The sequence below is a fragment of the Hemicordylus capensis genome, chromosome 5, assembly GCF_027244095.1.
Source record: "Hemicordylus capensis ecotype Gifberg chromosome 5, rHemCap1.1.pri, whole genome shotgun sequence".
NCBI lineage: Eukaryota > Metazoa > Chordata > Lepidosauria > Squamata > Cordylidae > Hemicordylus > Hemicordylus capensis.
Window position 1 is genome coordinate 249,217,559 of NC_069661.1, and position 12,679 is coordinate 249,230,237.

At 46.5% G+C, this 12,679-nt stretch overlaps 1 pseudogene; it reads right to left on the reverse strand.

Moving 5' to 3' along the window:
- Positions 1–11,998: 11,998 nt before the first annotated feature.
- On the reverse strand, positions 11,999–12,473 carry LOC128327513 (60S ribosomal protein L17-like; annotated as a pseudogene).
- Between the last annotated feature and the right edge of the window lie 206 nt (positions 12,474–12,679).

The following is a 12,679-nucleotide window of genomic DNA, read 5'->3' on the forward strand; positions in this document are numbered from 1 at the left end:
CTTTCCAGTTAGAAGATGAATAAAAAAGGACAAGGCATTAAAAGGAGCAATAAGAATATGAAAACAGAAAGTCTCTTGTCAATGAATGTTTTGGCCATTGATAATTGGAAACCTATAAATAATGGATACCTGGGTGAAGTGCAGAGGTGTGTAATTATAGATGGTTTGATGGATAGATACGATACGATACGATAAATCTTTATTGTCATTGTCCTGTACAGAACAACGAGATTGAAAGAATCTACAACTACAGGACCTAACAAAAAATAGCTAAATATATCCCAATATACTCCCCCACCATATACCCATTACTCTAAAAACGCTAAAAGAAACACTAAAAAACTCTGAGAACTGAAAAACAAAAACCCCATCAGAAACTGTATTTTGCTGTATTCAAAGCTAAAACCGCTTTTGGATAGAAGCTATTTCTCAAGTGGCTGGTCCTGGCCTTTATGACCCCATACCTCCTTCTCGAAGGCAGAAGCTGAAAGAGATCATTTCCGGGGTGCGTGGGATCCTGCACTATCTCTACTGCTTTGTTAAAACTCCTGGTGGCATAGATAGATAGATAGATAGAGTTGTCCCATTCAATAATTTTTTATTATTAAAACCTGGCTCATTCAGCTGTTTGTTAAAGTCACATTCATTTTCATTGTTGAAAACTGTAGTGGTGATGCCTTCCCTTCATTTCACAGTACTGACAAATTGCCAGCTGATCTCCAACTTGCCATTTTTGGGCAAGGTGTTTGAGCAGGTGGTGGTGACTCAGCTCCAGGTTTTCCTGCATAGAACTGGCTAGTTAGAACCATTTAAGCCTAGCCTCCAACCTGGGTTCCTGAGTAAAGTCGCCTTATATGCCCTGATAGATTATCATCACCAAGAACTAGAAAGGGAGAGCATGTCCCTGTTAGTTCAGCGAGACTTTTTGTTGGCGTTCGATACCACGGAGGACAGTATCCTTCTGGGCTGCTTAGCTGGGATGCATCTTGGAGGCACAAGTTTGTGATGGCCCAGAATTCAAAGTAGCCCAGGCACCAGTCCTTTCTGGAGGGTAGACTCCAAAAGGTGGTGATGGGGGATGCCTGTTCAACACTTTGGCTTCCGACTTGTAGTATTCCATCATCTTGCTTATATCTGTCATGCTGCATCTGTGTAACCATCACTGATGGTGTTGTGCAACAGTGCTATTCCACGCTGGCATAAAGTTGTGCAAATGTGGGTGTGCAACACAATGAGCCCATCCTCAAGACATGAGCGGCTTGGATAGCAGAGAGTTAACCCAGCAGCTTGTGTGGACTCAGCTGCTCCAGAGCTGGGTAGCCCAGATTCACTACAGGCACAAAGTGAGATAGGAGGGAAATGGAATTTGCCCTACATCACTTTGTGGTGTTCTGGAGCACCGCTATGGTTTAAATAGTGGCCAGGAGGGCTTTTTATCAGCTTTGGCTGATACGTCAGCTACGTCCATTTCTAGAGGTGAATGACCTTAAAACAATGGTGCATATGCTGGTAACTTCCAGGCTCGACTACTGAAATGTAGTTTATGTGGGGCTGCATTTGTACATAATCTGAAAACTACAATTGGTGCACAATGCGCCAGCCAGACTCATCTCTGGGACAATCTGAAGGCACCATATAACACCAAATTTAAAAGAACTGAACTGGCTGCCAATATATTTCCATGCAAAACACAAAGTACTGGTTATTACCTATAAAGCCCTCAATGGCTTGGGTCCAGGGTACTTAAGAGAGTGCCTTCTCTGTCATGAACCCTGTCGCCTATTAAGATCATCTGGAGAAGTCCGGTTACAGCTGCTGCTGGTTTGTTTGGTGGCAACTCAGGATTGGGCCTTCTCTGTGGCTGCTGCAGGGATTTGGAATATGCTCCCTGTTGAAAAAAGAGCATCTCCTTCTCTGTTTGCTTTTAGAGGACCTCAAGACACACCTGTTTTCTTAGTCTTTTAACTGAAATTAATTTTAAACTGTTTGTTTTTATCCTGTATGATTATTTTAACTTTTATTCTGTGAAATTGTTGTAATGGTTTTTACTCTTTTATATTTGTTGTGTTTTAAATTGTGTATATTGCCTAGAGATGGACATATCAGGCGGTATTAAAATTATATAGATAGATAGATAAATAGATAGACAGACAGATAGATAGATAGATAGATAGATAGATAGATAGATAGATAGATAGATAGATGAAACAGCTGCCATGACTGTTGGCCATAGAGTCCGGAGTTCAGTGAGGCCAGGGAGGCTGTCCTGCTGCAGACTGCATCTCCCCGGCCCACACAGTGCATTGTGGGATGCAGGAGGACTTCCTCCGCCTGGTCCCACTTTGGGAAACTGCTGCAGTGCTGGTCATGTAAGCATGCGATCAGCAGAGCCCCAAAGAGGCTCTGATAATCTGGGGGAAGGTAAGTAGGCAGGCTCCTGCTTTTCCCCCAGCCCACCCCACTTTGGTTCTGTGAAGAACTTTAATATATGTTATTTCCAATGAAGTTTGCATTGTGCAACTTTACTCTAGAATGGAACAGTGCTGTTGCACTGCACCATCAGTAGTCACACAGATGTAGCTACATGGTTGTCCCAGTTTGCTTCGAGAACTGGACTCGAACTGGGCCGGGCCAGTTTGGTTATGCACCCCCTCGAACCCACCCACCCACCCCCATTCAGTTCAGTTGAGGTGGGGTGAACTTTTTAAAAAAGAAATTAACGTTCCCCCTCCAGGGGGCACTGCCAAGGCCACGGGAGGGTCTCTGGAGGTTCCCCCTCCCCAGCGGCCTCCATTATCCATAAATTGGCCCATTCTAGGCCTGCCCTTCATTGTGATGGCCATTTTGGAGGCAACTGCATGGCCAGTTCATGACATCCACAATGGCAGCCACAATCGAGGGCAGGCCCAGAACAGGCTGAAGACCACCTAAACCAGGCAATTTCTGGCAATAATGGAGACGCCACAGCCATGGCAGCACCCCCAGAGGGGGTAAGTTGATTAAAATATATTTTTTAAAAAACTTCGAACCCCCTGAACAGGTTGTGGGGTTCTGCTTGATGCTGAACTGAATCAGGGCGGGGAGAGGCTCGACACTGAGCTGTTGAACCAAACCAGTCCGATGTCAAACCAGTTTGCACATACCTAATGGGCGATTCTCAAACTGTTCACATTGCCTTGCATAGTATGTGAGCCACTGCCTGGAGATCTGGAGTTAAATATCATCATTGTGGACTAATTTGAGGTGGGGTCCCAAAGGCGCATTAATGCTACACTGGTGTGCCAGACCAATAGTGTTCCTAATATAATTGCTATGCCAGGTTCTTGCGTTCACCAACTTCCATGTTTTCCTTTACTGGAGTGGAACAGCGGTGTCACATTTGTTCCAGACAGCTTGCATGTGGCTTAACATTTAGACAATTCATGTTCAGACATTAATTAACTAGGGTGAGATGATGAACAAATGGTGGGCACTCTGCTCTTCTCACCTCAAATGCCACACAGAATGGGCAAGTCATGTTTGCGAGGTTCAGCCAAGGAAATGCACCAACTGAAAACAGTGGGATACATTTCAGACAGAGCCTGCAGTCAAATTGTCAACAGCCTCTATCAAATAGTTCTAGAGCAAGTAGTATCTGACATATTTTTAAAAAGCAGAGTGTTTTTAAAAAGATGTAGAAGAACATGGATGCTTGTGCCCTTCTTTGGAAAGTTTTGACAGTGGTTGCCATTGTAAAACACCGTCATATTTATCAAACCAATGGATACCCCCCCGGCCCAAATAAATAGGCAATTGTTTGAATGCCCAGACTCTCCACAATTAAATCCAGTAATTAGAAACCATAAAAGAATAACTGTCTAGTTTCTAAGGAGATGAAATATTAGGAATGTACGGGAAGGGAGCTCTGTGGTGAAGTGCTTTTTCGATGACAGTCCTTGGTTCGGTCCTTAGCATCCCTGCTTGAGAAAATCTCAGGGGTCAGGACTAGGAAAGATCTTTGCCTGGGAGCTTGCAGAGTTTCTGCCAGTCAGAGTAGATCATACTGGGCTAAATGGTAACATGACACACAGCAGCGGTCTCCAAAATGGCCACTACCTCAGAAAGGGCCAGAACAGCCCCCAAACAGGCCAAAATGGCCTGAGGAGACCGATGGGAGGCCAGTGTAGGGAAGGGGAACTGTCAGAGATCTCCCATCATGGCCACCAGCAGCATCCCTCAAGGCCTCGGAGATGGTAAGTCTGCCATTTTGGGGGGACACCCCTTGCAGCCCCAAGCTGGGCCCAAACTGGCTTGAATTTGAGCCAAGCTGGGCCCCTCATTCAGGGTTCAAAACCAAACATGCCGAGTTCTGTTCAAGTCAAGTTTGGTCTAGAACTGAACTGGGAAATCTGGTTTTGGGCACCGCCCTGAGCCATTTTTGGAAGGGTGGTATAGAAATCAAATCAAATAAAATGAATGAATGAATGAATGAATGAATAAATGTTTATAAGATGTTTCATTCCAGCGAGAACAGGTGCTGTTGCAGTGGCATCATTATTTTGCACTCTGACTGATGAAGAGAGCAGGATGGGAAGCTGAAGAGCACATGACTGGGCAGCATGAGTGGTGGGGCCCATGTCTGGGGGGGGGGTATGTGAGGGCACAGCCCCCTGGGCATTGGTGGCTTGTGCCACTCTCTGCACCCTGTATTGCTACACTCCTGTGATGGACCAAGGCTAGAGACAATATGGAATATGCAATGCCAGGAGCAGGTAGAACCTGGTTGGATTATGGATGGAGCCTAATCTGAAGGTCCTGCCACTGCTCAAATTACAGGAGGGTCAAAAGGGACCCAGGCCCCTTGCCTTTTCTGACCATCCTTTTGTTACAGGCTGACATCCAGGCTAACACTGCACTAACACAATGATCAAAGACACATCCTCACAAGAAGTTCATGTAGCTGAGCAGATGCTCAAAGTTGTGCAATCTCCTGTGCTCTCGGTCCAAGTAGTGGGTGGACAACAAAGATAGGTGATAGCTTTGCATTAGGCCTGGGCATTCGGGAATATCGGAAGCCATAGGAAGCTGCCTTCTACCGAGTCAGGCCATTGGTCCATCTAGCTCAGTATTGTCTACCCAGTCTGGCAGAGGCTTCTCCAAGGTTACGGGCAGGCATCTCTCTGAGACCTATATTGGAGATGCCAGGAAGGGAACTTGGAACCTTTCACATGCAAGCATGCAGATGTGCTTTCCAGGGCAGCCTCATCCCCCAAGGCGAAAATCTTTCAGTGCTCACACTTGTAATCTCCCATTCAAATGAAAACAGGGTGGACCCTGCTTAGCAAAGGGGACAATTCATGCGTACTGCCACAAGACCAGGTCTCCCGGTGGGGCAATTCCTTGCCCCCACCACACAAAGGCAGCCAATCCTGGGGCAATTGCCTCGGGTGGTACAGTGGTTGAAGAGTGTGAAGAGATTCTTTAATTCCTGACCCAGCACTGGCACACAGGAAGCTGGGTAAACGGGATGTGCAAACTGGCTACCTGGAGCTGGTTTGAATTGGAACTGGTCCAGCTTAGAGGGCTCGCCTCAAGCCAGACTGGGACTGGTTTGGCTCAGGCTGGTTTGGGGGTTCTACTGTTTAATGTTTTAAACTTACTGCTGGGTTCAGTGGCCTTGGGATGGCCGTGGCTGCAGGGTGTGTGTGTTTCCAGTTATTCCCCCTCCCCACCGGCCTCCCCAGGTCTTCTAAGTGTCATTTCCGGACATTTGAAGCCATTTTGGCCCTTTCGGAGGTGTGGGCAGCCATTTTTGAGGCCGCCACAAATGCACCCTGGCCATTTGCATGGTCTGGTCATGACTCAGCCATGCAAATGGCTCAAGCGCATGTGCAGTGGCCTCCAAAATGGCCACCACCACCTCAGAAAGGCCTGGAACAGCCCCCAAATGGGCCAAAATGGCCCAGAGAGACTGGGGAGAGGCTGGGGGTGGGAGGGAGAACTGCTAGAGATCTCCCAGCATGGACACCAGCAGCACCCCTCAAGGCCTCATAGGTGGTAAGTCTGCCATTTGGGGGGGTCACCCCTTGCACCCCCAAACTGGGCCAAACTGGCTCAAATTTGAGCCAAGCTGGGCCCCTCATTCAGGGTACAAATCCAAACATGCTCAGTTCAGTTCAAGCCAAGTTTGGTCTTCAACAGAACCGGGAAATCTGGTTTGGGGCCCATCCCTACTGGTCAAGTGTAGGGAATGCTGAGAGGGTCCATGGGGGTGTCAAGCAAATACACAGGAGAGGTTGGAGGAAATGCAGGGGTGAATGGGGAATGCAGTTCCTCCCAGAGCTTTCTCCATGGGTTGTGGAAGTCCCGCTGTTACCCCAGCACAACATTAGTCTGGAATGCAAACTCCCAACTTACTGGGAGTAGATAGAGCAAAGTCCTTGCACTAGTGCAACATGAGGGAGGCCAAGCAAGGGTATCTTGCACAAGGGCTGCCCAAAACATGGCTCCAGTGCTGCCAGAACTGGTTAGCTGTCCTGACATGATTTTATTGAGCAGACCAGGAAAATGGTTGGCAACTTTAGAGCCTGGGGGCAAACAACGGGGAAGAGAGATTGATTTGACAGGAATCACAGCAAGGTAGATTTGCTGCATTTTCAGCCTCAGAGTTCAGTCACAGCCATGCCAGCACACTCCACCCTGTGCATATTGTTAGGAGCAGGGTGTAAACCAGATTTTTAAATGAATTATTATTAATAATGGGGAAAAGGCTTCTGCCTATTACCTGTGACAACCTAAGTAACTTCTTGATCCTCTTTGTGATGGTAAAACTATCGTTGCCATGGCAATTTGGGGCTAAGTCCAGGTTATTAATGCCTAGACATAAAGCTCCAGATCCCCCGCCCCTGGTGAAAAATATCTGCCATCATCTATATTAGAAAGTCTCCTGTGAATCACCGTGTGGCTATCCGCCTCATCTGTCTCCAGTAAAACATCTAGCTATTAAGGATAAGCACATTCCCCAAGGAAGCTCATGATATAATGATTGAAATATCAAGGAGGAGAAAGAACCTTTGCTGTATTATAATCCCCAATGAAAGGCTGCCTCCATCTGCAAAATATTATCTAGCACAAGAGAACGGATCAAGTGATAGGGCTTTGGTAGTGTGCTGGTTTTTGTATTGCTCTTAAAGTAAGAAAGGTCTGCGGATAACTTTAGCTGAGATAATTTACTCCCATAACCTAAATCATAGATCATCCACTATCACTTTTTTCCCTCCAAATGGACAAAAAAAGATACGAGTTTTCTGAAGGAATATGGTAGAAGACAGACTTAGACGTAGAAATTATTATTATTATTATTATTATTATTATTTTTACATTTATATCCCGCTCTCCCTCCAAGGAGCCCAGAGCGGTGTACTACATACTTGAGTTTCTCTTTCACAACAACCCTGTGAAGCAGGTTAGGCTGAGAGAGAAGTGACTGGCCCAGAGTCACCCAGCTAGTTTTATGGCTGAATGGGGATTTGAACTCGGGTCTCCCCAGTCCTAGTCCAGCACTCTAACCACTACACCACGCTGGCTCTCATGCTTGGCATCAGGTTATCTGGATGCCACACAGAGACTATCTGGACATTGCCCAGAGGCCTACAAGGCTCTGGAGAAACAGGGACCAAAGTCCAAAAAGAGTAAGGGTTCAGTTAACACACAGAGGAAATGGATGAAGGAAAGAAGAAGGGACATTGGCTGGCCTTGCTGTTGGAGATCATGGCCAGTGGCTGCCACCCTGTTGATATGCTGACACCTTGTCTGTAGTCTGGTGATGTGAGTGCTACAAAGATAGCTGGAATGTGGCCTCAGCAGACCGGGGAGAGGGAGGTGCTCCTCTGCCCTGAAACCGGAGGTTGACCGATCTGGGTTGGAAGATGGTCTGCGGGGTGATTCCCAGTTTCAAGAATTAACCTCAGGTTCATCAACTCTCAGTTTCACGCTATGTGCAAAAGGGCCCATAGTGATGGTGCTGTGCAAGAGGACAGTATTAGGACTACTGAACTCTTGCACAAACACACATCATGTACTACTTTGGGAATCTTGGAAGTAGTGCACAGCATGCAACTGTGCAAGAGGTCAGTCATTCATGTTCTGCCCTCTTGAGCAGATCACCCTCCCATCTTTCTCTGATGATTAATTGTTTAAAAAAACCATTCTAGCCCAGAGAGTTGGTACCTCACTCACTCACACAAACACACGTACCCAGGATGAGAAGGGGGAATTAGGGATGAAAAACAGAAGACTCCTGGGAGTGGAGGGAAGGGAACAGTTCTCCCTATATTTATCTGTCTGGTGTGCTGGCTGGGAAGAGAAGCTGGAGTGCAGTGACAGAAGGCAGAGGGGCTAACAGCCTTTAGAATTCATCCCAAAAACTACACCAAGTGATATTTTTTACAAACTTGCTATTCTTATCTGTCCTTCCTAAGTGACTTCCTAGGTACGGGTGTGCACAAACCAAAAAACATGGTTCGGTTCGAATAGAAATCTGTTCAAACCGAATTGTGCTGCTCTGAACTGGTTTGGTTGAACCGACCAACCAGTCCGGTCCATTTGGTTGAACCAGTTTGAAAGGTTCAACAGCCATTACTTGTAAAGGGGAACCCAGTGAGGATTCCCCTTTACAAGTACAGGGGTGGGGGGGCCTTCAAAGAGTAAGGGGCGGCTGGGCTGGGCAGGTGAGAGAGGGAAAAACCTGCTTACCCAGCTGGCGTGGCTGTCCGCGCCACCACTCACCACCACTTGCCCTCCTGGCGTGACCCCAAGCACGCTCTCTTCTCATTCACCAAGCCGCCACCGAGCTGGCAGTAGCGAGCAGCAGTACTGATAGCCACACTGGCCGGGTAAGCAGCTCTTGCCATCCCCATTCAGCCACATCTTACTGTGCCAAACTGGTTCACCCAAACCAGGCCTGATTCAGTTCAATCACGGACCAAAACATCCCCAGTTTGGTCTGCAATTGAACCTCTGAACCAGCCCAAGTTCAAGGTGAACAAGTTTGGCATGAACCGTTCAGGCACATCCATATCCCTAGGTCATTCTTAACCTTAGTACCAGGCACTGTTTCTTCCCTGGACTCTTCTAAACATAGGTTAGGTGAAGCCAGGCACCTCTATAGGGGTGCCAGGGTTGTCCACACAGTCCTATTCCTGGAACCCATTAAAAAGCCACTGTTTAACTAGAATTCAATATGAGTCAATTGACAGTGTCTTTGACTAGTTAAGTAATTAGTCCTGTAACATACAATTAGTGTAATTTTATGAAAATTGGAAGGAAACAGCATTCATCTTCATTTTCTGTTTCTTTTTATCTTTTATCTTTTCCCGATCTATGTCTTTTTAAAGAAACAACCTAGTTCTGATTAAAATCTCATTTGCCCAACTGTACAAGAACTTATTTCACATTGCACATTTTTAAACACTGCACAAAATGTGCCTTGCTGCACATTAAAATAAATGATAATACCTGGGGGTAGCAGGCATTGCAGGAACCAAACCATCCCCTGTTCAGTCTGGACTGAACACCCCCGACTGTTTGGGGTTCGCGGACCCTTTTAAATATACACACACACACACGGTCCATGACCACCCCCCCCCGGACTGAACTGAAGGGAATTCAAAGGGGTGCCAGACTGAACTGGCACTTTCTGGTTCGAGTCCTGTTCAGACTTGAACCAAACTGAGCCAGCCGGTTCCGTGCACACCCCTAATGGGGATAATAATGTCTAAGGAGTTCTAAATCTACACACATACACAGCTATCAAAAAAGAAAAGTTCAGATAAACATACAGGAGTTAAACAGTATTAATCAGTGGTGGGCAAGCTCCACCAACCTCCATTTGAGTGGCTTCATTTTATTCTGTCTTCAATTAACACATATATGCTTAGGCTCAGATCAGAGGGAGCCCAAGGGAACTGTCCTCCACAGCTTGTGCTGCATTTCCCATGAGTCCTCGGGATGATGTATGCTCCCTGAACATCAGCAAGGATGTCTAAGTCTCAAGCCTCAGGCCTCCAGGTCCATGAAGCCTTCCCAACATAACCTCCCCCAAAAGGATACGTTTGGGATTGAGGTTGGAGTCAACGTCTTGGGAACAAGGAGAGCTGATAGCAAGATGAGCCTAGTAGGGACTGGACTCAAACTTGAAATAGTCTGGTTCCTATCTCCTTTGGTTGGTTGATTAATATTGGGCCTTCTCAATAGTTGCTCCTGAGCCATGGAACACACTTGCATCCGAGATGCGGGATCTGGCTGCTCTGTCAGCCTTGAAGAGGGCCTTACAAACACATCTCTTTACCCAGGTGTTTGAAGGTGCTTAATCTGTTTTAACTCTCTAGAGGATGGTTTGATTCTTTCATTTTAAGTGCTGTTTTTAATTTTTGTTCACTGCCTGGAGACTGGTAGGAGACATACTTGGGGTTTGGTTGAAATTCTAAACAAATTCAAACTGAACTGCTGGTCCACAAACTGCTTCATTAGAACTGGCTGATGGCTCGATTAGTGAGGCTGAACCAGTTCATCCTGATTTGACCCGGCCCAAGGGGCTATATTTGTAAATGGGAATCTGGTGAGGATTCCCCTTTACAAGTAAAGGAGATTCCTACCCCAAGAGGGGTTCAAAGGGTAGGCGGGGGAGCGGAGAAGAGGGCACCTTACTGGTGGCAGTGTGACAGTGGCAGTGACCCCTCTAGGCCCCACCAGCGCTCCATCCCAGCAGTGTGGGCTGATGGCAACCTGGTTCTGGCCTGCACTGCTTGTGGGGAGCACCAATGAAACATAGAGGGTTTGCTGCCAAGCAGCCACTGCTGAGGAGCCACTGCAACTGCACTCCCCCCACCCCCACCAGCCCTAGTTTGAACCCCTTTAGAGGTAAGAATCCTCTTTCCTTGTAAAGAGGAATCCTCACTGGATTCCTCTTTACAAGCATAGCCCTTTGAACCAGGCAAAAGTGGGAAGATAAGATGAGATAAGATAAGATAAGATAAGATAAGATAAGAAGCTGCCATATACTGAGTCAGGCCATTGGTCTATCTAGCTCAGTATTGTCTTCACAAACTGGCAGCAGCTTCTCCAAGGTTGCAGGCAGGAATCTCTCTCAGCCCTAGCATGCTGTTAGAGTGGCCTGATTTGGAAAAACAGACTTGGGAAGAACTAACCTCGGGTTTGAGCGACAGAACCTCCTTTCGAGGTCCCAGAAAGAAACCTTCAAGGAAACGGGATGGGACGGGTGCCCTCATACTAGGGAATTGGAACGTTCCCCTTCTCGTAATCAGTTTAGTAAACCTGTATGTCATTTATGCAATGCTCCTGCATAGGAATAGGGAGGGAAGACGCGACCAAGAGGTTCACGCAGATGAGACAGTAAATCTCTTCTGGAAAAGTTTGTATGGTTATGTGCAAAAAGACAAGAGTATCTCTTCTAAACAGCAATGGGACAAATTGTGGAAATGGACGTTGGACGTAACCCCCCCCCCCCCATTACCTGTTTTGCTTTGTAATCCCCCACCCCCGAGTTACAGTACTACCTGCATATACTTTATAACCTTGTGGGTTTCCAAATCCTTGTGTGTAAATCTTTGTAGATATATCATGTACAAACAACCACTTTGTATATAATTGTGCTTTGGCAATGTACTGTATGCTTTGATAGTTTGTTGGTTCAATAAAAAAAATCTTGTCCTATCTTGGAGATGCTGCCAGGGAGGGAACTTGGAACCTTCTGCTCTTCCTAGAGCGGCTCCATCCCCTGAGGGGAATATCTTACAGAGTAAATTCCACCAAGTTGAATGGGACAATTCCAGGTAAGCAAGCACAAGATTGTACTGCAAGTCTTATGGACAGGTTTGCAGATCTGAGAGAAACTGATTAGAAAAATTACAACATATCCTTAAAATGCTCTGAAACCTTCAAAATGATGATTTTAGAAACATCATGAACAATGCCTTAAGACCAGAAGCACACAGTTAACTTGTGTTTTATCTTTATTTGTGAACTGAATGGAGTTTACTCCCGAGCCATCAATTTCTGCTTCTTCAGTTTCTTTTGAGATATCTTCTTCTTTTGAACAACCTCTTCTTCTGGCTTAGGAACAATTGCTCCTTCTCTGTGAGGATCATCTCAATGTGGCAGGGAGAACTCATATAGGGGTTGATGCGACCATGAGCCCTGTAGGTTCACCTGCGCATTTCGGGAGCTTTGTTGACCTGAATGTGCTCAATTACCAGAGAATCTACATCCAGACCCTTCAGCTCAGCATTGCTCTCAGCATTCTTGAGCATGTGCAGGAGGAACCCAGCACTTTTTTTAGGCCAGCGACCCTGCGTTCAGCCCCGTTGCTTGGCCTGGGCACATCTGCCAACGCCACCATTATAACGACAGAAAGGAATGCTCTGCTTCTTCAGGGTTACATCCTTCAAGTATTTGGTGGCTTTCCGGATGTGCATCCCCTGGGAAGAACCAGTTCAATCTGGGAATCAAACTGGGAATCAAACTGAGAAGAACCAGTTCAATCCAAACCGGGCCCGGTTCAGTTCAAACTTGGAACTTGTCCAGTTCAAATCAAACCTGGTTCAGTTCAAACTGGTTCTGCACACCCCTAGAGACTGGTTGTTGGAGGTGGTATAGAAATGTAATAAATAAATAAAATACC